This window comes from Manis javanica, chromosome 9 (assembly GCF_040802235.1).
Source record: "Manis javanica isolate MJ-LG chromosome 9, MJ_LKY, whole genome shotgun sequence".
NCBI lineage: Eukaryota > Metazoa > Chordata > Mammalia > Pholidota > Manidae > Manis > Manis javanica.
Genome location: NC_133164.1, coordinates 61,062,628 through 61,089,848, shown reverse-complemented (window position 1 = coordinate 61,089,848; position 27,221 = coordinate 61,062,628). Strand labels below are relative to the sequence as shown.

Sequence of the window (27,221 nt, the reverse complement as noted above, 5' to 3'; positions counted from 1 at the left end):
TTTAAACACTTTATACAAGATTTTGGCAAATTTTGGAAATCTTTTCACCAAGTCTCCAGCAAAGCTAAAAGTAGAAAATTAGTGGCATGAGAGAGAATGGTTGACAGGCTACAGAAGCATGATAATGAAGGAATACAGAGAGCAGAACAGAGAAATTACAAGAGATACAGCTATTTGGAGTCATTTGCCATTGGGGAGGATTGCTCTGGCCAGCTCCCTTGTCCTGAGGGCTTCATTGTAAGCATTTCTTACTACAATAATTCCTTGATGGGTCAACCTGATTGTTATGAACCTCAAAGATTAAATTGCATTTAAGAAGACATATGAATCCTCAGTAACTCAGAAGGACTTCTCTAAAATAGCTTAAACCCTCATGCTTTATCTTCTGAATGTTCTGGGATTTGCTTATAATAATTATTTTTCAGTAGTCTGTGTTAGAGAACATTTCTTAATTACTGCTTTAGGAATAAATATATTGAATTAGAGTTGCAATTTCATACATAACCTTTGTTTCTTTCCTTTGCAGAGTAAGACAAGGATGAAATAATTTTGCATTTGGATGTGTTCATTTTTTTGTATTTTTACTGTAAAACCCAAGGTCTTGTCTTTTACTATTTTCCAATTGTCTTTGAGAATTAAAATCTTGTTTTCTAGTTAAAAAAATGTGTACTTCTCAGACATCTTTAGGTTGATGTCTTAACACTTGCTTGCATTTAAAATGAACCCTCTCATTTTTAATGAACAAGTGAACCAACACATATCTTCTGTAGGGGTCTGTATTATGTGATTTTGGGGAGTCCTTTAATACATTATAATCTCATTGAAAGGATGAGGTACTGTCTTTGGTCTGGTCCTACCATTTTAATTATAACAAGGTGAAAACTGAAAAAGGTTCTTCTGACAGACTAGTATAGTTATATATATAACTAGTTAGGTTAGCCTGTCAAATGACATTTCATAGGGTCAGTTATAAAGACATGCTCTATGGCCTCCCCAAAACCAAAATGCATTTAGGGCAAACACTTAACTTTGTAGGCACTATGATTTGTCAGCTAAAATGATTCTAACTTGGGAAATGGAGGTACAAACTGGAGTGATTCAGCTCTGAGATCACCTTACATAGCTGTATACAAAATAATTTGTGGCTATTATGTTAAATGGGTCAGACTGCAGGGAGTGTATCCAACAGCCCACCAAGTTAGACCAGAGACCATATCATAGGTAATGCATGTTGAGACAGGAAATGTAACACCCCCGAAATAGACATAGGTAGACCAAACAAAATAGTTTTCTGTATCTGAAGAGCTATTATATTGGAGGAGAGAAAATCTTACTTGTAGCAGACCAGGGCCACTTGGAGTTCCAGGAAGTTTACTTTGGGGCCTGCATATTGTAATAATGGCTTGGGTTGCCTGGAACAGTGTAGTGAATTTCCCATGATTTGGGAGAGGATAGATTACTACTTGTCAGGCATTGAGTTTCTTCTTCATACCATTTGTTTATTTGTAGAAATTTCCAACCTATGGGAATTTTCAAGAATAGTAACAGTGAACACTTGTATGTCCTTCACTTAGATTCACCAGTTGTTAACATTTTGCCACATCTGGTTCATTCTTTTGTATATTATTTAATTTTAATTTTAATTTTTTTAACTATTTGGGAATAATTTATGGACACTATGATACTTAAGCCCTAAATACTCCAGTATGTATCTCTTAAAAACAAGGATATTACATAATCATAATCACTTTCAGGAATTTTAGCATTAATATGGAAAAATTATCTATGTAATATATAATTATTATGTATTAACTATATAATAGATAGTTTATATTCAAATTTTGCTAATTGCCCAGATAATTTCCTTTGTAGCATTTTTCCCCCAATCCAGGGTCCAGTCCAGAATTTCACATTGCATTTGTCATATCATTTGTCTCCTCTTACCTGGAATAATTCCCTAACTTTTGTCTTTCGTGATCTTGACCTTCTTGAAGAGGAGGGCAATTGTAGACTTATTTGTAGAATGTCCCTCAATCTGGATTTTTCCCTTTTTATATAATTGGATTCAGGATGTGCATTTTTGGCAGGAATATCCTGTAGGCACAGTTGTATCCTTTGCCCGTGCCTCTTGTTAGGAGCTGCATGCTGTCATTTTGTTCTGTCGCTGGCAGTGTTAATTCTGCTCACTTTGTGCTCCACTATAAAGGTACCTTCCCCTTTGGGTAGGTATTATTTGTGTAGAAAATATTTTGTGGGGAGATTTATTAGGTAGAAAATAATTTGTGGGGAGAAAAATTGAGACCATGTAAATATCCTGTTCACCAATAATTACTTATTAAGGTAGAGATTGTGAAATGGTGATTTTTTTTTTTTTTTTTTTTGAGAGGGCATCTCTCATATTTATTGATCAAATGGTTGTTAACAACAATAAAATTCAGTATAGGGGGGTCAATGCTCAATGTACAATCATTAATCCATCTCAAGCCTAATTCTCGTCAGTCTCCAATCTTCTGAAGCATAACGAACAAGTTCTTACATGGTGAACGAATTCTTACAGAGTGAATAAATTCTTACATGGTGAACAGTACAAGGGCATTCATCACAGAAACTTTCGGTTTTGATCATGCAATATGACCTATAAACCATCAGGTCAAATATGAATATTCATTTGATTTTTGTACTTGATTTGTATGTTGATCCCACATTTCTCCTATTATTATTATTATTTTTATTTTTAATAAAATGCTGAAGTGGTAGGTAGATGCAAGATAAAGGTAGAAAACATAGTTTAGTGCTGTAAGAAGGCAAATGTAGATGATCAGATGATCAGGTGTGTGCCTATGGACTAAGTATTAATCCAGGCTAGACAAGGGCAGCAAGACATCCACGGATGCAGAAGATTTCTCTCAAAGCAGGGGGGGTGAGGTTCTGAGCCTCACCTCTGTTGATCCCCAAATTCTCACCTGATGGCCCCCCTGCGACTGTGCCTGTCTTAGGTTGTTCCTCCCTTGAGGAATCTTACCCGTCTCTGGCTAACCAGTCATCTTCCGGGGCCATACAGGGAAATGTAAAGTTGGTAAGTGAGAGAGAAGCCATATTGTTTGCAAAGGTTAGCTTTTTACTTCTTTGCAGATTTATGCCCTGTGGCTTCTATGCCCAGCACTTGTCTCGAGGTATCTTTACCACCTGGAGGAATTATGATACTCGGTAAATTCGATATGAGGCACGAATTCTATTTAAGGTTTGTAATTAGGAAGGAAGAAGAAAAGCTATAGATGTAGCATATGAAGGAAACTTGGGAGGATTGATTATTTCTTTGACATATCTTCTTCTATAGTACCTTAAGTATGTATAGGTTTTAAACTACTAACTAATTTGCACACACATATTAACATAATAGGAATACGATGACATAAACAAAGCAAATCTATAATTACCAGCCATCTCCAGTGAAGCCAAGAAAACCATTTAGGCACCCTAGGCATTTGTGAAAATTTATCTATGATATGATGGATATTTTCCAACTGTCCTTGAACCATCAGACAAATTAAAGCAGCCCATTTCTGGGATCTGTTCACATCCCATATGTTCTTTTAACCATAGATAGTCTATAGTCATGAGATTTTGGGGTGCTACAACTTGCACCCCTCCCAACTCCTGGTTGAGTTCCAACAGTACAGATCCAGTCAAATTCGTTGTCTCACTGTATGCACATGCCAGCCTAGACATCTCCCTCCTCCTTCTTATGGCAAGTCCAGGAGACGGTGGGCTGGATGCAGCCACAACCGCAGCATCGTCCGGATCCCTGTGGAGGCTTTTTGATGATCATCCCCCGGCACGAGTCCTCCAGAGAGTGCTGATGCCGGAAGCTCCTCCTCATATCGTATCTTAGTTCATTTTCTGGGTATCCAAGCTAGGCCTTGATCTTCTGCGTAGAAACAAACAGACCCTTTGCCCACACTTTGACATGCCCTCTATACCACTGTGCAGAACTCATTGGAGGTCAGCACACAGTAACTGCTTTTTTTTTTTTTTTTAATTAAGAGAAAGGAATATTATCAGAAAAGAGTACCTCCATAGCTGATCATCTGACACCCTTTAAGTGATCAACATTAAGGATATTTAAAGCATGCGTTGATCTTTGATTTACCAATAGTTTTATCCTGTTAAGGAGTAATCCCCCTTTTCTTTCTTTCTTTTTTTTTTTAAATTTTTAATCTACACTTACCTGAAGAATACTATGTTTACTATGCTCTCCCCTATATCAGGTCCCCCCTAACAACCACATTACGGTTACTGTCCATCAGCTTAGCAAAATGTGGTAGAGTCACTACTTGTCCTCTCTGTGTTGTGCAGCCCACCCTCCCCTTTCTCCCTCCCCCCCATGCATGCTAATCTTAATACCCCCCTTCTTCTTCCCCCCCGTTATCCCTCCCTGCCCACCCATCCTCCCCAGTTCCTTTCCCTTTGGTACCTGTTAGTCCATTTTTGGGTTCTGTAATTCTGCTGCTGTTTTGTTCCTTCAGTTTTTCCTTTGTTCCTATACTCCTCAGATGAGTGAAATCATTTGGTATTTCTCTTTCTCCGCTTGGCTTATTTCACTGAGCATAATACTCTCCAGCTCCATCCATGTTGCTGCAAATGGTTGGATTTTTCCACTTCTTATGGCTGAGTAGTATTCCATTGTGTATATGTACCACATCTTCTTTATCCATTCATCTACAGATGGACATTTAGGTTGCTTCCAATTCTTGGCTATTGTAAATAGTGCTGCGATAAACATAGGAGTGCATCTGTCTTTCTCAAACTTGATTGCTGCGTTCTTAGGGTAAATTCCTAGGAGTGGAATTCCTGGGTCAAATGGTAGGTCTGTTTTGAGCATTTTGATGCACCTCCATACTGCTTTCCACAATGGTTGAACTAATTTACATTCCCACCAGCAGTGTAGGAGGGTTCCCCTTTCTCCACAGCCTCGCCAACATTTGTTGTTGTTTGTCTTTTGGATGGCAGCTATCCTTACTGGTGTGAGGTGATACCTCATTGTAGTTTTAATTTGCATTTCTCTGATAATTAGCGATGTGGAGCATCTTTTCATGTGTCTCTTGGCCATCTGTATTTCTTTTTTGGAGAACTGTCTGTTCAGTTCCTCTGCCCATTTTTTAATTGGGTTATTTGTTTTTTGTTTGTTGAGGTGTGTGAGCTCTTTATATATTCTGGACGTCAAGCCTTTATCAGATCTGTCATTTTCAAATATATTCTCCCATACTGTAGGGTTCCTTTTTGTTCTATTGATGGTGTCTTTCGCTGTACAGAAGCTTTTCAGCTTAATGTAGTCCCACTTGCTCATTTTTGCTGTTGTTTTCCTTGCCCGGGGAGATATGTTCAAGAAGAGATCACTCATGTTTATGTCTAAGAGGTTTTTGCCTATGTTTTTTCCCAAGAGTTTAATGGTTTCGTGACTTACATTCAGGTCTTTGGTCCATTTTGAGTTTACCTTTGTATATGGGGTTAGACAATGGTCCAGTTTCATTCTCCTACATGTAGCTGTCCAGTTTTGCCAGCACCATCTGTTGAAGAGACTGTCATTTTGCCATTGTATGTCCATGGCTCCTTTATCAAATATTAATTGACCATATATGTTTGGGTTAATTTCTGGGGTCTCTAATCTGTTCCACTGGTCTGTGGCTCTGTTCTTGTGCCAGTACCAAATTGTCTTGATTACTATGGCTTTGTAGTAGAGCTTGAAGTTGGGGAGTGAGATCCCCCCTACTTTATTCTTCTTTTTCAGGATTGCTTTGGCTATTCGGGGTCTTTGGTGTTTCCATATGAATTTTTGAATTATTTGTTCCAATTCATTGAAGAATGTTGCTGGTAATTTGAGAGGGATTGCATCAAATTTGTATATTGCTTTTGGCAGGATGGCCATTTTGACGATATTAATTCTTCCTAGCCATGAGCATGGGATGAGTTTCCATTTATTAGTGTCCCCTTTAATTTCTCTTAAGAGTGACTTGTAGTTTTCAGAGTATAAGTCTTTCACTTCCTTGGTTAGGTTTATTCCTAGGTATTTTATTCTTTTTGATGCAATGGTGAATGGAATTGTTTTCCTGATTTCTCTTTCTATTGATTCGTTGTTAGTGTATAGGAAAGCTACAGATTTCTGTGTGTTGATTTTGTATCCTGCAACTTTGCTGTATTCCGATATCAGTTCTAGTAGTTTTGGAGTGGAGTCTTTAGGGTTTTTTATGTACAGTATCATATCATCTGCAAATAGTGACAGTTTAACTTCTTCTTTACCAATCTGGATTCCTTGTATTTCTTTGTTTTGTCTGATTGCCGTGGCTAGGACCTCCAGTACTATGTTAAATAACAGTGGGGAGAGTTGGCATCCCTGTCTGGCTCCCGATCTCAGTGGAAATGCTTTCAGCTTCTCGCTGTTCAGTATAATGCTGGCTGTGGGTTTATCATATATGGCCTTTATTATGTTGAGGTACTTGCCCTCTATTCCCATTTTGCTGAGAGTTTTTATCATGAATGGATGTTGAATTTTGTCAAATGCTTTTTCAGCATCTATGGAGATGATCATGTGGTTTCTGTCTTTCTTTTTGTTGATGTGGTGGATGATGTTGATGGATTTTCGAATGTTGTACCATCCTTGCATCCCTGGGATGAACCCCACTTGGTCATGGTGTATGATCCTTTTGATATACTGTTGAATTCTGTTTGCTAATATTTTATTGAGTATTTTTGCATCTACATTCATCAGGGATATTGGTCTGTAATTTTCTTTTTTGGTGGGGTCTTTTCCTGGTTTTGGTATTAGGGTGATGTTGGCTTCATAGAATGAGTTTGGGAGTATTCCCTCTTCTTCTATTTTGTGGAACACTTTAAGGAGAATGGGTATTATGTCTTCTCTGTGTGTCTGATAAAATTCCGAGGTAAATCCGTCCGGCCCCGGGGTTTTGTTCTTGGGTAGTTTTTTGATTACTGTTTCAATTTCTTTGCTTGTAATTGGTTTGTTTAACTTTTGTGTTTCTTCCTTGGTCAGTCTTGGGAGGTTGTATTTTTCTAGGAAGTTGTCCATTTCTTCTAGGTTTTCCAGCTTGTTGGCATATAGGTTTTCATAGTAGTCTTTAATAATTCTTTGTATTTCTGTGGAGTCTGTCGTGATTTTTCCATTCTCATTTCTGATTATGTTGATTTGTGTTGACTCTCTTTTTCTCTTAATAAGTTGGGCTAGAGGCTTATCTATTTTGTTTATTTTCTCAAAGAACCAGCTCTTGGTTTCGTTGATTTTTGCTATTGTTTTATTCTTCTCAATTTTGTTTATTTCTTCTCTGATCTTTATTATGTCCCTCCTTCTGCTGACTTTAGGCCTCATTTGTTCTTCTTTTTCCAGTTTTAATAATTGTGATGTTAGACTATTCATTTGGGATTGTTCTTCCTTCTTCAAGTGTGCCTGGATTGCTATATACTTTCCTCTTAAGACTGCTTTCGCTGCATCCCACAGAAGTTGGGGCTTAGTGTTGTTGTTGTCATTTGTTTCTATATATTCCTTGATCTCTATTTTGATTTGTTCATTGATCCATTGATTATTTAGTAGCATGTTGTTAAGCCTCCATGTGTTTGTGAGCCTTTTTGTTTTCTTTGTAGAATTTATTTCTACTTTCATACCTTTGTGGTCTGAAAAATTGGTTGGTAGAATTTCAATATTGTGGAATTTACTGAGGCTCTTTTTGTGAGCTAGTATGTGGTCTATTCTGGAGAATGTTCCATGTGCACTTGAGAAGAATGTATATCCTGTTGCTTTTGGATGTAAAGTTCTATAGATGTCTATTAGGTCCATCTGTTCTAGTGTGTTGTTCAGTGCCTGTGTGTCTTTACTTATTTTCTGCCCGGTGGATCTATCCTTTGGGGTGAGTGGTGTGTTGAAGTCTCCTACAATGAATGCATTGCAGCCTATTTCCCTCTTTAGTTCTGTTAGTATTTGCTTCACATATGCTGGTGCTCCTGTATTGGGTGCATATATATTTAGAATGGTTATATCCTCTTGTTGGACTAAGCCCTTTATCATTATGTAGTGGCCTTCTTTATCTCTTGTTACTTTCTTTGTTTTGAAGTCTATTTTGTCTGATATTAGTACTGCAACCCCTGCTTTCTTCTCACTGTTGTTTGCCTGAAATATGTTTTTCCATCCCTTGACTTTTAGTCTATGCTTATCTTTGGGTTTAAGGTGAGTTTCTTGTAAGCAGCATATAGATGGGTCTTGCTTTTTTATCCATTCTATTACTCTATGTCTTTTGATTGGTGCATTAAGTCCATTTACATTTAGGGTGACTATTGAAAGATATGTACTTATTGCCATTGCAGGCTTTAGATTCGTGGTTACCAAAGGTTCAAGGTTAGCTTCTTTAGTATCTTACTGCCTAACTTAGCTCGCTTATTGAGCTGTTATATACACTGTCTGGAGAGTCTTTTCTTCTCTCCCTTCTTATTCCTCCTCCTCCATTCTTCATATGTTGTGTGTTTTGTTCTGTGCTCTTTTTAGGGGTGCTCCCATCTAGAGCAGTCCCTGTAGGATGCCCTGTAGAGGTGGTTTGTGGGAAGCAAATTCCCTCAGCTTTTGCATGTCTGGGAATTGTTTGATCCCACCATCATATTTAAATGATAGTCGTGCTGGATACAGTATCCTTGGTTCAAGGCCCTTCTGTTTCATTGCATTAAGTATATCATGCCATTCTCTTCTGGCCTGTAGGGTTTCTGTTGAGAAGTCTGATGTTAGCCTGATTGGTTTTCCTTTATAGGTGACCTTTTTCTCTCTAGCTGCCTTTAAAACTCTTTCCTTGTCCTTGATCCTTGCCATTTTAATTATTATGTGTCTTGGTGTTGTCCTCCTTGGATCCTTTCTGTTGGGGGTTCTGTATAATTCCATCGTCTGTTCGATTATTTCCTCCCCCAGTTTGGGGAAGTTTTCAGCAATTATTTCTTCAAAGACACTTTCTATCCCTTTTCCTCTTTCTTCCTCTTCTGGTATCCCTATAATACGAATGTTTTTCCTTTTGTATTGGTCACATATTTCTCTTAGTGTTGTTTCATTCCTGGAGATCCTTTTATCTCTCTCTATGTCAGCTTCTATACGTTCCTGTTCTCTGGCTTCTATTCCTTCAATGGCCTCTTGCATCTTATCCATTCTGCTTATAAATCCTTCCAGGGATTGTTTCACTTCTGTGATCTCTTTCCTGACATCTGTGATCTCCTTCCGGACTTCATCCCACTGCTCTTGCATTTTTCTCTGCATCTCATCCCATTGCTCTTGCATTTTTTTCTGCATCTCTGTCAGCATGTTCATGATTTTTATTTTGAATTCTTTTTCAGGAGGACTAGTTAGGTCTGTCTCCTTCTCAGGTGTTGTCTCTGTGATCTTTGTCTGCCTGTAGTTTTGCCTTTTCATGGTGATAGAGATAGTTTGCAGAGCTGGTACAAGTGACCGCTGGAAGAGCTTCCCTTCTTGTTGGTTTGTAGCCTTTTCCTGGGAGAATAGCGACCTCTAGTGGCTTGTGCTGGGCAGCTGTGCGCAGACAGGGCTTCTGCTTCCTGCCCAGTTGCTTTGGGGTTTATCTCCGCTGTTGCTGTGGGCTTAGCCTGGCTGGGGCTGTTCCTCCAAAATGGTGGAGCCCCGTTGGAGGGGGAGCAGCCAGGAGACTATTTATCTCCGTAAGGGGCCTCTGTGCTCCCTGCTGCCCAGGGGGTTAGAGTGCCCAGAGATCCCCAGATTCCCTGCTTCTGGTCTAAGTGACCTGTCCTGCCCCTTTAAGATTTCCAAAAAGCACTCTCCAAACCAAAACAACAACAGCAACAATGAGAGAGGGAACAGAAAGAAAGAGAAAAAAAAAAAGGAAAAAAAAGGAAAAAACAAGCGATTTTTTTTTTTTTTTTTTTGTCCTCAGGTGCCGGTCCCAGGCACCCGCTCACTGGTCCTGCTGCCCTGTCTCCCTAGCACCAGGGTCCCTGTCCTTTCAAGGCTTCCAAAAAGCACCCACCCACCGGTCCCGCAGGGAAGGAACGCTCAATATTCTTTGTCCCCAGGCACTGGTCCCACGCACCCGCTCACCAGTCCCGCCGCCCTGCCTCCCTAGCACCGGGGTCCCTGTCCCTTCAAGGCTTCCAAAAAGCACTCAGCAAAAAGAGAGAAAAAAAAGGGGAAAAACGCGCGATTTCTTCCGTCCTCAGGTGCTGGTCTCAGGCACCCACCCACCGGTCCCACAGGGAAAAATGCGGGATATTCTTTGTCCTCAGGTGCCGGTCCCAGGCACCCGCTCACCAGTCCCGCCGCCCTGCCTCCCTAGCACCGGGGTCCCTGTCCCTTTTACGCTTCCAAAAAGCACTCGCAGAAAAGAGGAAAAAAAAAGGGGAAAAACGCGCGATTTCCTCTGTCCTCAAGTGCCGGTCTCAGGTACCCGCCCACCGGTCCCGCAGGGAAAAACGGGGGATATTCTTTGTCCTCAGGTGCCGGTCCCAGCCACCCGCTCACCAGTCCCGCCACCGTGCCTCCCTAGCACTGGGGTCCCCGTCCCTTCAAGGCTTCCAAAAAGCGCTCGCCAAAAAGAGAAAAAAAAAAAAGGGGAAAAATGCGCGACCTCCTCCGTCCTCAGGCACCGGTCTCAGGCACCCGCCCCCAGGTCTCGCAGGGAGAAACGCGGGATATTCTTTGTCCTCCGGCGCCGTTCCCAGGCACCTCCTCACCGGTCCCGCCACCCTGCCTCCCCAGCAATGGGGGCCCATCCCTCTAAGGCTTCCAAAAAGCGCTCGCCAAAAAAAAAAAAAAAAAAAACCGCTCCGGTTTCTCTCCACCCGCCGGGAGCCAGGGGGAGGGGCGCTCGGGTCCCGCCGGGCTGGGGCTTGTATCTTACCCCCTTCACAAGGCGCTGGGTTCTTGCAGGTGTGGATGTGGTCTGGATGTTGTCCTGTGTCCTGTGGTCTCTATTTTAGGAAGATTTTTCTTTGTTATATTTTCATAGCTCTATGTGTTTTTGGGAGGAGATTTCCACTGCTCTACTCACGCCGCCATCTTGGCTCCCCCACCAAAATGGTGATTTTCTGATGTCAGTGAAGTACGTTTGCCAGGGTCTTGCCTCCATTTCAGGTGTACTGCTGTCTAACTTACCACGGGCATGGACATAAGTGTGTTGTCAGGATGGGGTTAGATGTCACAGTCTCTGTAATCCCTACAGTCTTTGGGTTCTGATTTAAAAGAAAGGTAGAGTTAGTTTAAAGTCATAACAAACTTAATATTTATGGGACAAATTAGTTTTTGAATGGAGTATTTGCTTTAAAAAATTATTGAAGTATAAAATATATGGGTGAAAGTATACATCATTCATGGATGTATATGCACATCCGTGTAAACCACACCACAAGAAACAGAATGTGGCCAGCACTCAAAATGCCTTACCTCCCTAAACTGGGGTATTTGCTATCCACTGGCCAAGTCACCTGTCTTTCAGTGTCCTGAGTACACACACTGTCTGGACAGGAAATGGCCAGGAACACAGGACAGGAACATATTCAGGGTTTTCAGTTTCAAGTGGCTCTTTTCCTTCATTTATGAGCCTAGACAGTCTAGAAAGAAGTGGCAGGGCATCCTTTACCCCTCTTCCCCAAAGTTGGGAGCCAACATCATTAAACATTATTGGATTATTCAATAAATATTTATTGGGCAAATACATATTGTGCTAGACACTGTTATAAATGCCTAGGATACACAGAAGAGTAAGAACAGGTACCCGACTGCAAGAAAGACTGAGGGGCTGCATTACATGCCAGGTAATACACCAAGTAGCAGAGGTTTGTCCTAGAGAGATAGGATGTGACTGTACTCAGCTCCCAGTCCAGTAGCCATAGAGCCAGGAGAGGAAAGATCAAAGAGTGTGAGTTGTGATCCTGGCCAGCAAAAGAAGCATGGAGAGGAGCCTGTGGAGAGACTTGCTCACCTCGTCTGAGGCAGAGAAGGAGTCTGGGCATGTAAATATAAATGAGAGAATGGAAGATGATGGTATGGGTAATGTCAGTCATTTCATCAGACAAAGCTAAACTAGTTTCAGCTATTCCTATATTCGAGACAGTACGCGCAGTGTCTTGAGCAACAGCACCGACTGGTTACTAACTATTAGTAAATGTTTATCTGTTTCCCCAGTCACCTGGCTCTGGTTCCCCACTCTGCTTCTCTGTCCATGACTTGACTTAGGCCAGGAAAACCTGAGGAGACTTTCATAGTTTTTCCCTTGTAGCCTTTTGCACAGGAGATTATACACATATTTTAAATAGGATTATCAAATCTTTCTATGAAATTGCTTCTTTTCTGTAAGCCAAAACAGAAATCAAATAGCAAAAATAAGACCTTAATACATATTCCAGTCTCTTAAATCATATTACCAATTGCTCTCTTTCCCTGTTAGAGAAGAAGGTTATGGTAGTGATAAGAGCATGGACTCTGGAACCAAGCTGCCCAAGTTCAAATCTCTGCTTCTCCACTTCCTGGGTGTGTGATGTTGGTTAAGTTCCTTAACCTCTTGGTGCCTCAGTTTCTTCATCTGTACAAATGGGGTAATAGAACATTACTTTATAGAATAGTTAGAATTTAATGAATTAGTATTCTTAAAGTGCTTTGAATACAACTTAGCACATAATAAGTGCTTTACTATTTGTTAAACTTTATATTATGTGGAAGTATATAAGTATATATAAATCTATATTTATATGGTTTGTACATCTTTGTACCAGTGCTATTTCTGACTATTGCTTTTCACATTCTAATGTTCTAGAAGTGTATGAATGCCACCACCCACTTACCTGCCTTCCCAAGGCAGATAGGTAAACTCAGCATGCAATAGTAATTTAGAATTATTTGTGATGGGTATTGTAGTGAGTAAGGTACTTAAAAGACCTCTGAATTGAAAATGTAAGTTCAGCTGAACCTCAAAGAAGTTGAACTCTAATCTGAAATGTAAGGCAATGAGAATAACAATAAAGCCTAACTATGTTTACATTACAGTTCAAAATACTGTGACTCTTATGGTGATAACCATATTTTTTATACATCTTTGTAATGATTATAGTAATAGGATCCTGTCTAGAAGTAGAGTAATATGTATGCTATTTCTGCAGATGTAGAAAGGACTCAACAAAGAAAGCTTGAAGAATTATTTTTAGCAGCAGCAAGAGAAGGCAGAACAGCAGAACTCATAGGTCTGGTAAAAACAACAACATGCCTACTTCTTTATAATTCCAGAAACTTTTTACTTAAGATCATAAGTTAGTCGGATGGTGACCAAAGTACTCTATCGTAATGAATGATCAAAAATCTGTAAAAATCTAAAAACACTTAATGTGATAATACGTTAAGCAGGATATATTGTAAATTATAATGTTTTTCTCTGAATTTCTGATGCACATCCCCACTGCCTGCTGAAAACTTGATGGATTAAAAATCAGGCTTTTCAAGGTATTACTTAATGTAAAGAACATTTTATTTTTTCAGTTTAAGCCAATTTAAAATTGAAACATAATATACAAGATCCTATAAAAGAGTAAATTTCTCTCATTTTGATGATTAGTACTTCTGAAAGGTATGCTGTACTTCTAGAAAGTAACATCTAAAGAATGGACAATATTTTGGAATATTTATATCATGTTTAGAACAGAGTGAAAGCTTTACATTTTCTTCTTAGGAGACTTACTTTCCAGTTTCCATTTCTTACATAGTCTCATTAAACATGACACTCTAAATTTGTTCTAAATTCAAGACTGAAGCATTGCCATTTGCTTTAAAGTTATTTCAGCTGATTTGAAAAGGCGTTTATGGTTTCCAAGTACAGCGCCTAAAACATTTTTTAAACTTTGTGAAATATAGACTAGATAAAGAAGTTTTTAAAGCAGTAAATTAGGAACAACAAATTCTGTAGAACCTTAACACTACACATTTAACAGTTAGGGTTTTCTCTTCTGAATGATCGTCTATGGTAGACTGATTAGTAATTTTGTGGCCACCAGTGTGAATTGCAAGACCAATAGGAGTGAGCAAATCGTCATGAAATCCTCATGTCCAGGAGGGGATGGGATGGCACTGGTGTCATGGGTGGCGTCTGTTGTCGGGGCATGCAGAGCCTGAGACTGAATTGCATTTGAGGATGAGCATGGAGAGTGATGAGAGTTGGCTGGTTTGGTGAGCAGGAAGCTGCTGAGGGCCCAGATGCCAGCCAGCCTGGCTCTTCAGTGGGAAGGTCCAGCTGAACGTTTGTACCATCATGTGTTTAATGGGAGAAAGTCTATTTTGATATGTAATTAAACACTGCATTTTTTTCAATTGTTAGCTCAACAGGCCCAAGTCTCCGGATATTAACTGCTCGGATCAGTTAGGAAACACACTGTTGCATTGTGCAGCTTACCGGGCTCATAAGCAATGTGCCTTAAAACTTCTAAAAAGTGGAGCAGACCCTAATCTGAAGAATAAAAATGGTAAGCATGTTGCTGAAAGCCACTGTTAGTCATGTGACGCTGTAGAAAGAAGTCAATGCAATATGAAATGAAGTGTTTTGTTTTAGTATCCAGCCTTTGTTGAACTGTATGATCCCTACTTAATTTTGAAGTCAAGGCATTCACACATAAGAAAAAATAAAATTAATTGACTTTCCAGTTAAGACTTAAATGTTTAATAGTGCCTACTGATGCACTAATGATACTAAGATATGTTTCCCTTGAGGGAGGAATTTAAGTACAATTGGTTCTCATTGTTTGCAGTAGTTACGTTAAATAATACTGTCACAAACACTGAATTTAGTGAATATTGAACCATTGCTCCTAGAGGAAATGCAGAGTTAGGTTCTTGTAAGCCTCTGGTCATAACATTTTTGTCCACTGATGAATACATTACCTGTGTTAAGTTTGTTTCTGTTTAATAACACCTTATTTAACATACACTATTGATGCATTAACATTTTGCTCACTGTGAAGAGCACTGTAACTCAGGCCTGAACAAAGCCTAACACATGTATTCTCCATAAGGCACATTACAGCCTTCTTGTGCTTTGGAACACTACACAACAGTTTAGCACTATGCTTCATGGCCACTTTCAAGAGTGAAATCACTAGCAAAACAAAAGATGTGAAAAATGTGGCACTATATAGACTGTGATGAGGATACTTGTTTATCATATGAGAACTGAAACAAGACAGAGCATCACCTTATTCTGCCTGAGCTGGGAACATATGCATCAGAAAACTCAAGTTTTTTACCACTCTGGACATGCCCATGAATGACCGAGAAACTGCTCTGAGTATTGTTTTACAGATGAATGTTAATAATAAGTGAATTTGGAAATATGGAATTTATAAATGAGTACCAACTATACATGTATGACAGTATCAAAGACAGAATGGGATAACCAAAAATTAGATGCAAAAACTGTCTTGGATGTTCAGAGGAAGAACAGTCATTTAGGGCCTTTGCGCATCACTTTTTAGGATGCTTCCCCCTGCTTCCCACCAACTTGGATTAGGACTTGTCAGTGGTCTCACAGGACCATGTGTTCACCTCTGTTGTAGCCTAAATCACACTCCGTGGTAATTATTGGCTTCTGTAGCTGTCTCCCATGAGACTGAACTCATAAGGGTCGGGCTAATATTTCACTGTCTAGTTTACCCAGCACCTAGAGTAACTAGAGTAACATATATCACATGACACCTACATGTTGCATGCTTGTTGAAGGTTTAGGTGATTAGAAACAGCTTCACAAAGAAATAGGTATTTGAGATAGACCTTGAAGTCCTAGTAGGATTTTTTAAAATTGTTTTCATCTCTAAGTGCTTCAGTTTATATCTCTAACAAAAGTACCCCCAATATGTTCTTTTTTAATATAAACAGAATACCATTATTATCTAATAATATTTTGATAAGCAGATATTTGGGAAATTATATTCAAAGCAGAGAAGGTTATGAACAAAGGCATTAAGGTGAAAAAAATGAAAGCCGTGCTTATGTGACGTCCCCAGGTAGGCACATCTGAATGCATGAGAGGGAGCAGTGCTAGATCATCCTGAAAACGCAGATTTGTCTTATAGAGTGGAAAACCTTGAAATGCCAGACTATCCTACCACATAATTTGGAGGATCAGGGGGACCCTGAAAAAAGAAATAGGTTAGCAATGGAGGGATGAGGTACTTTAAAAAGATTAATATGGTTACAGTATCTAGGACAGGTTATGACAGGCCTAAGATTGTAGGAAGGGATCAGTAGGACCACTGAAGTGGCCTTAGGTGGAGAAATAGGTCTTAGATGAGAGATAGTTAGGTCTTAGGTGATTAGTTTTATTGAAATTCGTGGAAGTAGAAAAGAGAAAGACAATTAATTATAGAATCTCCTGTGTCTTTTCTGTTCCCTTGATTTGGCTTTAGCTCTAGACTGGCACTAGCCAATAAATACATAATGGGAGCTACATACATAATTTCAGGTTTTCTAGTAGCCACATTAAAATAGTAAGAAGAAACAGATGAAATTAATTTCAATGTATTTTATTTAAAGCAATATATCCAAAATATCATGTCAATATGTAATCAATGAAAATAATTATCAATGAGATTTTGCATTCCTTTTTTGGTACTAAGTCTTTGAAATCTGGTGTGTGTTTTATGCCTAACATCACATCTCAGTTTGGACTAGCCACATGTCAAGTACTGAATAGCCACATGTGCTGATGTCCACTGTATTGGACTGTGCAGCTCTGGACATACCAAGTGGCTTGAAGCTCTCCAGTTAGCCATGCTCTCCAGCTCACCATTCATATACTCTTCTTTCTACCTTAAATGCCCTTTTCCTGCACATCCATCTGCCAAACCCTAGGTTCACTCAAGAGTTAGTTCAAACTTTCTTCCCTAAAGGGGCTTCCCTCTTTATCCCTGGAATAAAGGTTAGAAGAAAAATTGGGGAATTGAGAAGGGGAAGCACTCAGGGGACATGAGGGAAATATCAGTTCTGTGGAAGCCAAAGAAAGAGATAAAATGCTGCATAAAGGGATAGGATGTTCATGTTGTCCTGTGCAGCTTAGACTGCAGAAGGTGAACACTGAACAAAGGCCTTGAGATTCAGTGGCTCAATTCCCACTGGTCATTTCTGAAAGAGCAGTTTCTTTTGGCTAGCTGGGGTAATTGAGCAAAAGCTAGGCAAGTGGTTAAAGATTGAGTAGGAAATCAAGCTGAAGCAGTACCATGCACTGTATCTGCATCTTCACAGTATTTAAGAACATCAGGAATGGCTCTGTGGCCAAGTGAAAGATTTTTTTTAGGCCAAGAGAAACAAGTATATTTAAAAGTTAAGGAAAGCAAGGAGGAGCCAAGATGGCAGCGTGAGTAGGGCAGTGGAAATCTCCTCCCAAAACCATATATAATTTTGAAAGTACAACAAATACAACTATTCCTAAAAGAAAGATCAGAAAATACAGTACAAAAGCCAGGCTACATCTACATCTGTGAGAACTCACCACCGCACGAAGAGGGTAAGATACAAGCTGCAGCTTGGTGGGACCCAAGCACTCCCTGCACCCCAGCTCCCAGTGGCAGGAAAGGAGTTGGAGTGGGGAGGGAAAGGGAGTCCAGGACTGCTAAATACCCAGCCCTAGTCATCTGCACCGGGAGCACAGACACACAGTGTGTGGTGTGCTGGACATTAGGGAACGGAACACTAAAACCTGTGAGCGGGTCCCCGCAGCCAGCGCACCTGGTACAAAAGAAAAGCAAATGCTTTCTGAAAGTCTTAAAGGGACAAGGGCCTCACAGCTGGATGGAAGCGTCACGGCACACTCAGCTCAGCAGCTGGGAATCCTGAGGAACTTGGGGTGCCCTAACCCTCTGGGAGGCAGTGCAGCTCTGAGGCCCCTCACAGCAGTAAACAGCCTCCCATCCATTCTACCTCTGGTGCGGCCCCACCATAGCAGGGCAGCAGCCTGAGAGTGGCTGTGCCCACAGCAACTGCCCAGAGCCTCCTCCACAGACGCCTGGGCCAGACTCAGAGAACCCATTAGCACACAGCAGGCCAGCATAAGCCAGTAGAGGTTGCCGTTCTTGCAGAACAGGAAGGCAACCAGCAAGCAGGAAGGGACTTTGTCCTCTAAGCTGACACATGCGCCAACTGCCCATGAGTACCTCTATCACCATGAAAAAGCAGAAGAATTTGATCCAGACAAGAATAACCTAGACAACCCCTGAGAAGGAGCCTGGGAAGATAGATTTAACCAATCTTCCTGAAAAAGAATTCAAAATAAAGGTCATAACCATGCTGATGTACCTGCAGAGAAATATGCAAGAACTAATGGATAAAGTTGGGAGGGAGAATACAGAAATAAAACAATCTCTGAAAGAAATTAAGAGCAGACTGGATCAAGTGCAAGAGGCCATTAATGGAATAGAAATCAGAAAACAGGAACACAAGGAAGCAGAGACAGAGAGAGACAAGAGGATCTCCAGGAATGAAAGAATATTAAGAGAACTGTGTGACCAATCCAAACGGAACAATATCTGCATTATAGAGGTACCAGAAGAGGAAGAGATAGAAAAAGGGACAGAAAGTGTCTTTGAAGAAATAATTGCTGAAAACTTCCCCGAACTGGGGGAGGATATAGTCCCTCAGACCATGGAAGCACACAGAACTCCAAACAGAAGGGACCCAAGGAGGACAACACCAAGATACATAATAATTAAAATGGCAAAGATCAAGGACAAGGACAGAGTATTAAAGGCAGCCAGAGAGAGAAAAAAGGTCACCTACAAAGGAAAACCCATCAGGCTATCATCACACATCTTAACAGAAACCTTACAGGCCAGAAGAGAATGGCATATATATTCAATGCAATGAAACAGAAGGGCCTTGAACCAAGGATACTGTATCCAGCACGATTATCATTTAAATATGAAGGTGGGATTAAACAATTCCCAGAAAAGCAAAAGTTAAGGGAATGTGCCTCCCACAAACCACCTGTACAGGGTATTTTAGAGGGACTGCTCTAGATGGAAGCACTCCTAAGACTAAATAGATGTCACCAGAGAAAAAATCACAGCAAAGAAAGCAGATCAACCAAATACTAACTAAAGGCAAAAAACAAAATCAACTACTCACAAAAGCTATCAAAGGAAACACAAAAGAACACAGAATAAAACACCAAACATATAAAGAATGGAGGAGGAGGAATAAGAAAGGAATGAAATAAATAATCACCAGACAGTGTCTATAATAGCTCAATAAGTGAGTTAAGTTAGGCAGTAAGATACTAAAGAAGCTAACCTGGAACTTTTGGTAACCATGAATCTAAAGCCTGAAATGGCAATAAGTACATATCTTTCACTAATCACCCTAAATGTAAATGGACAGAATGCACCAATCAAAAGACACAGAGTAAGAGAATGGATAAAAAAGCAAGATCCATCTATATGCTGCTTACAAGAGATGCACCTCAAACCCAAAAACATACACAGACTAAAAGTCAAGGGATGGAAAAAGATATTTCATGCAAACAACAGGGGGTAAAAAGAAGGTGTTGCAGTACTACCATCAGACAAAATAGACTTCAAAACAAAGAAAGTAACAAGAGATAGAGAAGGACATTACCTAATGATAAAGGGGTCAGTCCTACAAGAGGATATAACCATTATAAATACATATGCACCCAATACAGGAGCGCCAACATATGTGAAACAAATACTAACAAAATTAAAGGAGGAAATAGAATGCAATGCATTCATTTTAGGAGACTTCAACACACCACTCACTCCAAAGGGCAGATCCACCAGACAGAAAATAAGTAAGGACACAGAGGCACTGAGCAACACACTAGAACAGATGGACCTAATAGACATCTACAGAACTCTACACCCAAAAGCAGTATGATACAGATTCCTCTCAAGTGCACATGGAACTTTTTCCAGAATAGACCACATACTATGCCACAAAAAGAGCCTCAGTAAATTCAAAAAGGTTGAAATTCTACCAACCAACGTCTCGGACCACAAAGGAATAAAACTAGAAATAAATTGTACAAAGAAAGCAAAAAGGCTCACAAACACATGGAGGCTTAACAACATGCTCCTAAATAATCAATGGATCAATGACCAAATTAAAATAGAGATCAAGCAATATATGGAGAGAAAGGACAACAACAACACAAAGCCCCAACTTCTGTGGAATGCAGGAAAAGCAGTTCTAAGAGGAAAGTATATAGCAATCCAGGCATATTTAAAGAAGGAAGAACAATCCCCAATGAATAGTCCAAAGCCACAATTATTGAAATTGGAAAAAGAACAAATGAGGCCAAAAGTCAGCAGAAGGAGGGACATAATAAAGATGAGAGAAGAAATAAATAAAATTGAGAAGAATAAAACAATAGAAAAAAATCAATGAAACCAAGAGCTGGTTCTTTGAGAAAATTAACAAAATAGATAAGCATCCAGCCAGACTTATTAAGAGAAAAAGAGAATCAACACATATCAACAGAATCAAAAATGAGAAAGGAAAAATCACGACGAACCCCACAGAAATTCAAAGAATTATTAGAGAATACTTTGAAAACCTATATTACTAACAAGTTGGAAAACCTAGAAGAAATGGACAACTTTTATAGAGAAATACAACCTTCCAAGACTGACAAGGGAAGAAACAGAAAATCTAAATAGACCAATAACCAACAACGAAATTAAAGTGGTAATCAAAAAACTACCCAAGAGCAAAATCTCTGGGCCAGATGGATTTACTCCATAATTTCATCAGAGATACAGAGAAGACATAATACCCATTCTCCTTAAAGTTTTCCAAAAAATAAAAGAGGAGGAAATACTCCCAAACAGATCTATGAAGCCAGCATCACCCTAATACAAAAACCAGGCAAAGACCACACCAAAAAAGAAAATTACAGACCAATATCCCTGATGATCATAGATGCAAAAATACTCAAGAAAATATCAGCAAAACGAATTAAAAAATACATCAAGAGGATCATACACCAAGACCAAGTGGGTTTCATCTCAGGGATGCAAAGATGTGGTGGATGGACATCATCCACCACATAAAGAAAAAGGACAAAAACCACACGATCATCCCCATAGATGCTGAAAAAGCATTCGACAAAATTTAACATCCATTCATGATAAAAACTCTTAACAAAATGTGTACAGAGGACAAGTACCTCAACTAATAATAATAAAGGCCATATATGACAAACAGACAGATAACATTATACGTAACAGCAAGAAGCTGAAAGCTTTTCCTTTAAGATCGGAACAAGACAATGATACCCACTCTACCCACTTCTATTCAACATAGTACTGGAGGTCCTAGCCATGGCAATCAGACAACGCCAAGAAATACAAGGCATCCAGATTGGCAAGGAAGAAGTTAAGCTGTCCCTGTTTGGAGATGACATGATATTGTACATTAAAAACCCTAAAGAATCCACTCCAAAACTACTAGACCTAATATCGGAATTCAGCAAAGTTGCAGGATAAAAAATTAATACACAGAAAGCTGTGGCTTTCCTATACACTAACAATGAACTAACAGAAACAGAAATAAGGAAAACAATTCCATTCACAATTGCATCTAAAAGAATAAAATACCTAGGGATAAACCTAACCTAGGAAGTGAAAGACCTATGCCATGAAAACTACAACACACTCTTAAGAGAAATTAAAGAGGACACTAACAAATGGAAACTTATCCCATGCTCTTGGCTAGGAAGAATTAATATTGTCAAAATGGCCATTCTGCCCAAAGCAATATACAGATTCAATGCAATCCCTATCAAATTACCAAAGGTATTCTTCAATGAACTGGAACAAATAGTTCAAAAATTCATATGGAACAACCAAAGACCCTGAATAGTCAAAACAATCATGAGAAGGAAGAATAAAGTGGGGGGCAATCTAGCTCCCCAACTTTAAGCTCTACTACAAAGCCACAGTAATCAAGACAATTTGGTACTGGCACAAAAACACACCCACAGACCAGCAGAACACAATAAAGAGTCCAGACATTTACCCAAACATATATGGTCAATTAATATATGATAAAGGAGCCATGGACATACAGTGGGGAAATGACAGCCTCTTCAACAGCTGGTGTTGGCAAAACTGGATGGCTATATGTAAGAGAATGAGAGTGGATCATTGTCTAACCCCATACACAAAAGTAAATTCAAAATGGATCAAAGACCTGAATGTAAGTCATAAAAACCATAAAACTCTTAGAAAAAAAAATAGGCAAAAATCTCTTGGACATAAACATAAGCATCTTCTTCATGAACATATCTCCCCAGGCAAGGGAAACAAAAGCAAAAATGAACAAGTGGAACTATATCAAAGTATAAAGCTTCTGTACAGCAAAGGACACCATCAGTAGAAGAAAAAGACATCCTACAGTATGGGAGAATATATTCATAAATGACATATCTGATAAGGGGTTGACATCCAAATTATATTAAGATCTCACAGACCTCAACAAACAAAAAGCAAGTGAGCCAATTAAAAAATGGGCAGAGTTGCTGAACAGACTCTTTTCCAAAGAAGAAATTCAGATGGCCAACAGATACATGAAAAGATGCTCCACATTGCTAGTCATCAGAGAAATGCAAATTAAAACCACAATGAGATTTCCCCTCACACCAGTAAGGAATGCCACCATCCAAAATACAAACAACAACAAATGTTGGTGAGGGTGTGGATAAAGGGGAACCCTCCTACACTGCTGGTGGGAATATAAATTAGTTCAACCATTGTGGAAAGCAGTATGGAGGTTCCTCAGAAACTCAATATAGAAATACCATTTGACCCAAGAATTCCACTTCTAGGAATTTACCTAAGAATACAGCAGCCCAGTTTGAAAAAGATAGATGCACCCCTATGTTTATTGCAGCACTGTTTACAGTAGCCAAGAAATGAAAGCAATCTAAGTGTCCATCAGTAGATGAATGGATAAAGAAGACGTGGTACATATACACAATGGAATATTATTCAGCCATAAGAAGAAAACAAATCCTACCATTTGCAACAACATGGATGGAGCTAGAGGGTATTATGCTCAGTGAAATAAGCCAGGCAGAGAAAGACAAGTACCAAATGATTCCACTCATCTGTGGAGCATAAGAACAAAGAAAAAACTGAAGGAACAAAACAGCAGCAGACTCACAGAACCCAAGAATGGACTAACAGTTACCAAAGGGAAAGGGACTGGGGAGGATGGTGAGAAGGGAGGGATAACGGGGGGGGGAGAAGGAAGGGGCCTTTAAGATTAGCATGTATAATGTGAGGGGAGGCACGGGGAGGGCTGTTCAACACAGAGAAGACAAGTAGTGATTCTATAGCATCTTACTATGCTGATGGACAGTGACTGTAATGGGGTTTGTGGGGGGGGACTTGGTGAAGGGGATGTCTAGTAAACATAATGTTCCTCAAGTAATTGCAGATTAATGATAAAAAAAATTCAGTGGTGAAGCCATGTGATCCAGGAGTTTTGTTCTTAGGAAGTTTTTGATTACCGGTTCAATTTTGTTGCTGGTAATTGGTCTATTTAGATTTTCTGTTTCTTCCTTGTTCAGCCTTGGAAGGTTGTATTTTTCTAGAAAGTTGTCCATTTCTCCCAGGTTATCCAGTTTGTTAGCATATAATTTTTCATAGTATTCTCTAATTAATTCTTTGTAATTCTGTCGTGTCCATAGTGATTTTTTTGTTTCTCATTTCTGATTCTGTTTATGTGTATAGATTCTCTTTTTTCTTCATAAGTCTGGCTAGGGGGTTATATATTTTGCTTATTTTCTGGAAGAACCAGCTCTTGCTTTCATTGATTCTTTCTATTGTTTTATTCTTCTCAATTTTATTTATTTCTGCTCTAATCTTTATTACTTACACCCCTCCTTCTACTGACTTTGGGCCTCATTTGTTCTTCTTTTTCTAGTTCTATTAATTTTGAGTGTAGACTGCTTGTATGGAATTGTTCTTTCCTGTGGTAGGCCTGTATTGCAATATACTTTCCTCTTAGGATGGCCTTTGCTGCATCCCACAGATTTTTGTGGTGTTGAATTATTGTTGTCATTTGTCTCCATATATTGCTTGCTCTTTGTTTGTGTTTGGTCATCAATCCATTGGTTATTTGGGAGCATGTTGTGAAGCCTCCATGTGTTTGTGGGATTTTTCATTTTCTTTGCATAATTTATTTCTGGTTTCATACATTTGTGGTCTGAGAAGCTGGTTCGTACAAGTTCCACCTTTTTGAATTTACCGAGGCACTTTTTGTGGCCTAGTATATGATCTATTCTTGAAAATGTCCCATGTGCACTTTAGAAGACTGTGTATTCTGCTGCTTTTGGGTGGAGAGTTCTGTAGATCTCTATTAGGTCCATCTGTTCTAGTGTGTTGTTCAGTGCCTCTGTGTCCTTACTTATTTTCTGTCTGGTGGATCTGCCCTTTGGAGTGAGTGGTGTGTTGAAGTCTCCTAGAATGAATGCATTGCATTCTATTCCTCTTTTAATTCAGTTAGTATTTGTTTCACACATGTTGGTGCTCCTGTGTTGGGAGCATAGATATTTATAATGGTTATATCTTCTTGTTGGATTGACCTCTTTATCATTATGTAATGTCCTTCTTTGTCTCTTATGACTTGCTTTGTTTTGAAGTCTATTTTCTCTGATACAAATACTGCAACTCCTGCTTTTTTCTCCCAATTAGTTGCATGAAATATCTTTTTCCATCCCATACATATCCCTTTAGTCTGTGTATGTCTTTAGGTTTAAAGTGAGTGTCTTGTAGGCAGCATAGCGATGGGCCTTGTTTTTTTTATCCATTCAGTAACTCTGTGTCTTTTGATTGTTGCATTCAGTCCATTTACATTCAGGGTGATTATCGATAGGTATGTACTTACTGTGATTGCAGGCTTTGGATTTGTGGTTACCAGAAGTTCAAGGTTAACTTCCTTACTATCTAAGAGCCTAATTTAACTCACTTCATATGCTATGACAAACAATCTAAAGGTTCTTTTTTTCTCCTCCTTTTTCTTCCTCCTCCATTCTTTATATATTAGGTATCATTTTCTGTACTCTTTGTCTATCCCTTGATTGACTTTAGGGGTAGTTCATTTAATTTTGCATTTGCTTAGTAATTACCTGTTCTACTCTCTTTTCTGTGGTTTTATTACTCTGGTGACTGCTGTTAAACCTTAGGAACACTTCCACCTATAGCAGTCCCTCCAAAATAGACTGTAGAGATGGTTTGTGGGAGGTAAATTCTCTCAGCTTTTGCTTATCTGGAAATTGTTTAATCCCTCCTTCAAACTTAAATGTCAATCTTGCTGGATAAAGTAATTTTGGTTCAAGGTGCTTCTGTTTCATTGCATTAAATACATCATGCCACTCCCTTCTGGCCTGTAAGGTTCCTGCTGAAAAGTCTGATGATAGCCTGATGGCCTTTCCTTTGTATGTGATCTTATTTCTGTCTCTGGCTACTTTTAACAGTCTGTCCTTATCCTTGATCTTTTCCATTTTAATTACTATATGTCTTGGTGTTGTCTTCCTTGGGTCCCTTGTGTTGGGAAATACGTACACCTCCATAGCCTTAGAGACTATCTCCCTCCCCAGATTGGGAAAGTTTTCAGCAATTACCTCCTCAAAGACACTTCTATCCCTTTCTCTCTCTCTTCTTCTTCTTCTGGTACTCCTATAATGCGAATATTGTTCCATTTGGATTGGTCACACAGTTCTCTCAATATTCTTTCATTCTTAGAGATCCTTTTTTCTCTCTGTGCCTCAGCTTCTTTATATTCCTGTTCTCTAGTTTGTTTCATTTATTGTATCCTCCACTGTATCCAGTCTGCTTTTAATACCCACCATTGTGTTCTCCAATGATTGGATCTCCAACCGGAATTTATTCCTGAGTTCTTGAATATCTTTCTGTACCTCCATTAGCATGTTAATGATTTTTATTTTGAACTCCTTCAGGAAGAGTCATGAGGTCCATGTCATCTTTCTCAGGTGTTATATTAATTTTACTCTGTACCATGTTCCTTTGGCATTTCATATTTGTGTATGGTACCCTCTAGTTTCCAGAAGCTCTACTCTTTGACACTGCTCAGCCCCTTAAGCAATGTTGGGTGTCACAGGGGAGTGGGATTGGTGCCTGGGGGGAGGAAAGAGCTGTTTCCTGCTTCCCAGCTGCTATGCCTATCTCCACGGCCTGAACCAGTGGGCCAAGCACACAGGTATAAGCTTTTGTCCAGAGCAGCCAGATATGGATCCATGCTTTCTACAAACACCTGGAATCTCAGTCTCTCCAGGAACTCCACCTGTCCCAGCTTTCCAACCCCGTAATCATGAGAGTATTATGAAAGCACCATGAAATGTAGGTTTGTGCTCCCAGAGCAGATCTCCAGAGTTAGGTATTCAGCAGCCCCAGGCCTCCACTCCCTCCCTGCTCAGTTTCTCTTCCTCCCGCTGGTGAGCTGGGGTGGGGGAAGGGCTTGGGTCCTGCTGGGCCACAGCTTTGGTATGTTACCCCATTCCGTGAGGTCTGCTCTTTTCTCCAGGTGTATGCAGTCTGGCGCAGTCCTCTTTCCTGTTGCTGTCTCAGGATTCATTGTATTAATTATATTTTCATGTTATCTGTGGTTTTAGGAGGAAGCCTCTGACCCACCTCTCACGCCGCCATTTTTAATCCCTTTGCACTTTTTGACAAAGGTTCTATGATGTGCAAGTCCGAACGTTGAGGCTGGGGTGCCCCTTCTTTCCAAGTAACACCACTGCGGGTTCTGGAAGTACTGACCAGCTGTTATATTGTCTCAACTCTATGGCTCTAGTGGGGAAAGAGGCCTTTGGGATAGCCTCATTTGAGCACCAGGGTTGCTTGGGCCCACAAGTCCTCACAATCCTAAGCCCGGAATGACCTGGTCTGGCAGCATCCAGGGATAACATGCTTTGCCTCATACATGGGTTATAGGAAAAGCACTTTGTGAAATGTATTTCCCTGCCTGGGAAATCAAATTAAGACCTCTGTTCTCAGTTCTTTCCAGACCACCCACATGTGAACACTTTTCAGTTTGGAGCAGAAGCTGTGATTTTCAACAGTGGCCACTGGTTTGGACTCTCCCCCAAAGCCACAGATTTACCCCAAAATGTGGCCCCATGCCACATTTAAATATTTAGGCT

The 27,221-nt window shown here is 39.8% G+C and overlaps 1 protein-coding gene across 4 annotated transcripts in view; it reads left to right on the top strand.

Moving 5' to 3' along the window:
• MC2R (melanocortin 2 receptor) overlaps positions 1 to 27,221 on the top strand; it is a 107,789-nt gene that overhangs the window by 36,423 nt on the left and 44,145 nt on the right. For 3 of the 4 annotated variants that reach the window (XR_012121094.1, XM_037025537.2, XM_037025535.2), the window contains exon 2: positions 14,370 to 14,514. The exons of the other annotated variant lie outside the window; for it this stretch is intronic. The gene's annotated coding sequence lies outside the window, so the exon portion shown is untranslated. The remainder of the gene's footprint in view (positions 1 to 14,369; positions 14,515 to 27,221) is intronic. 4 annotated transcript variants of the gene reach the window in all.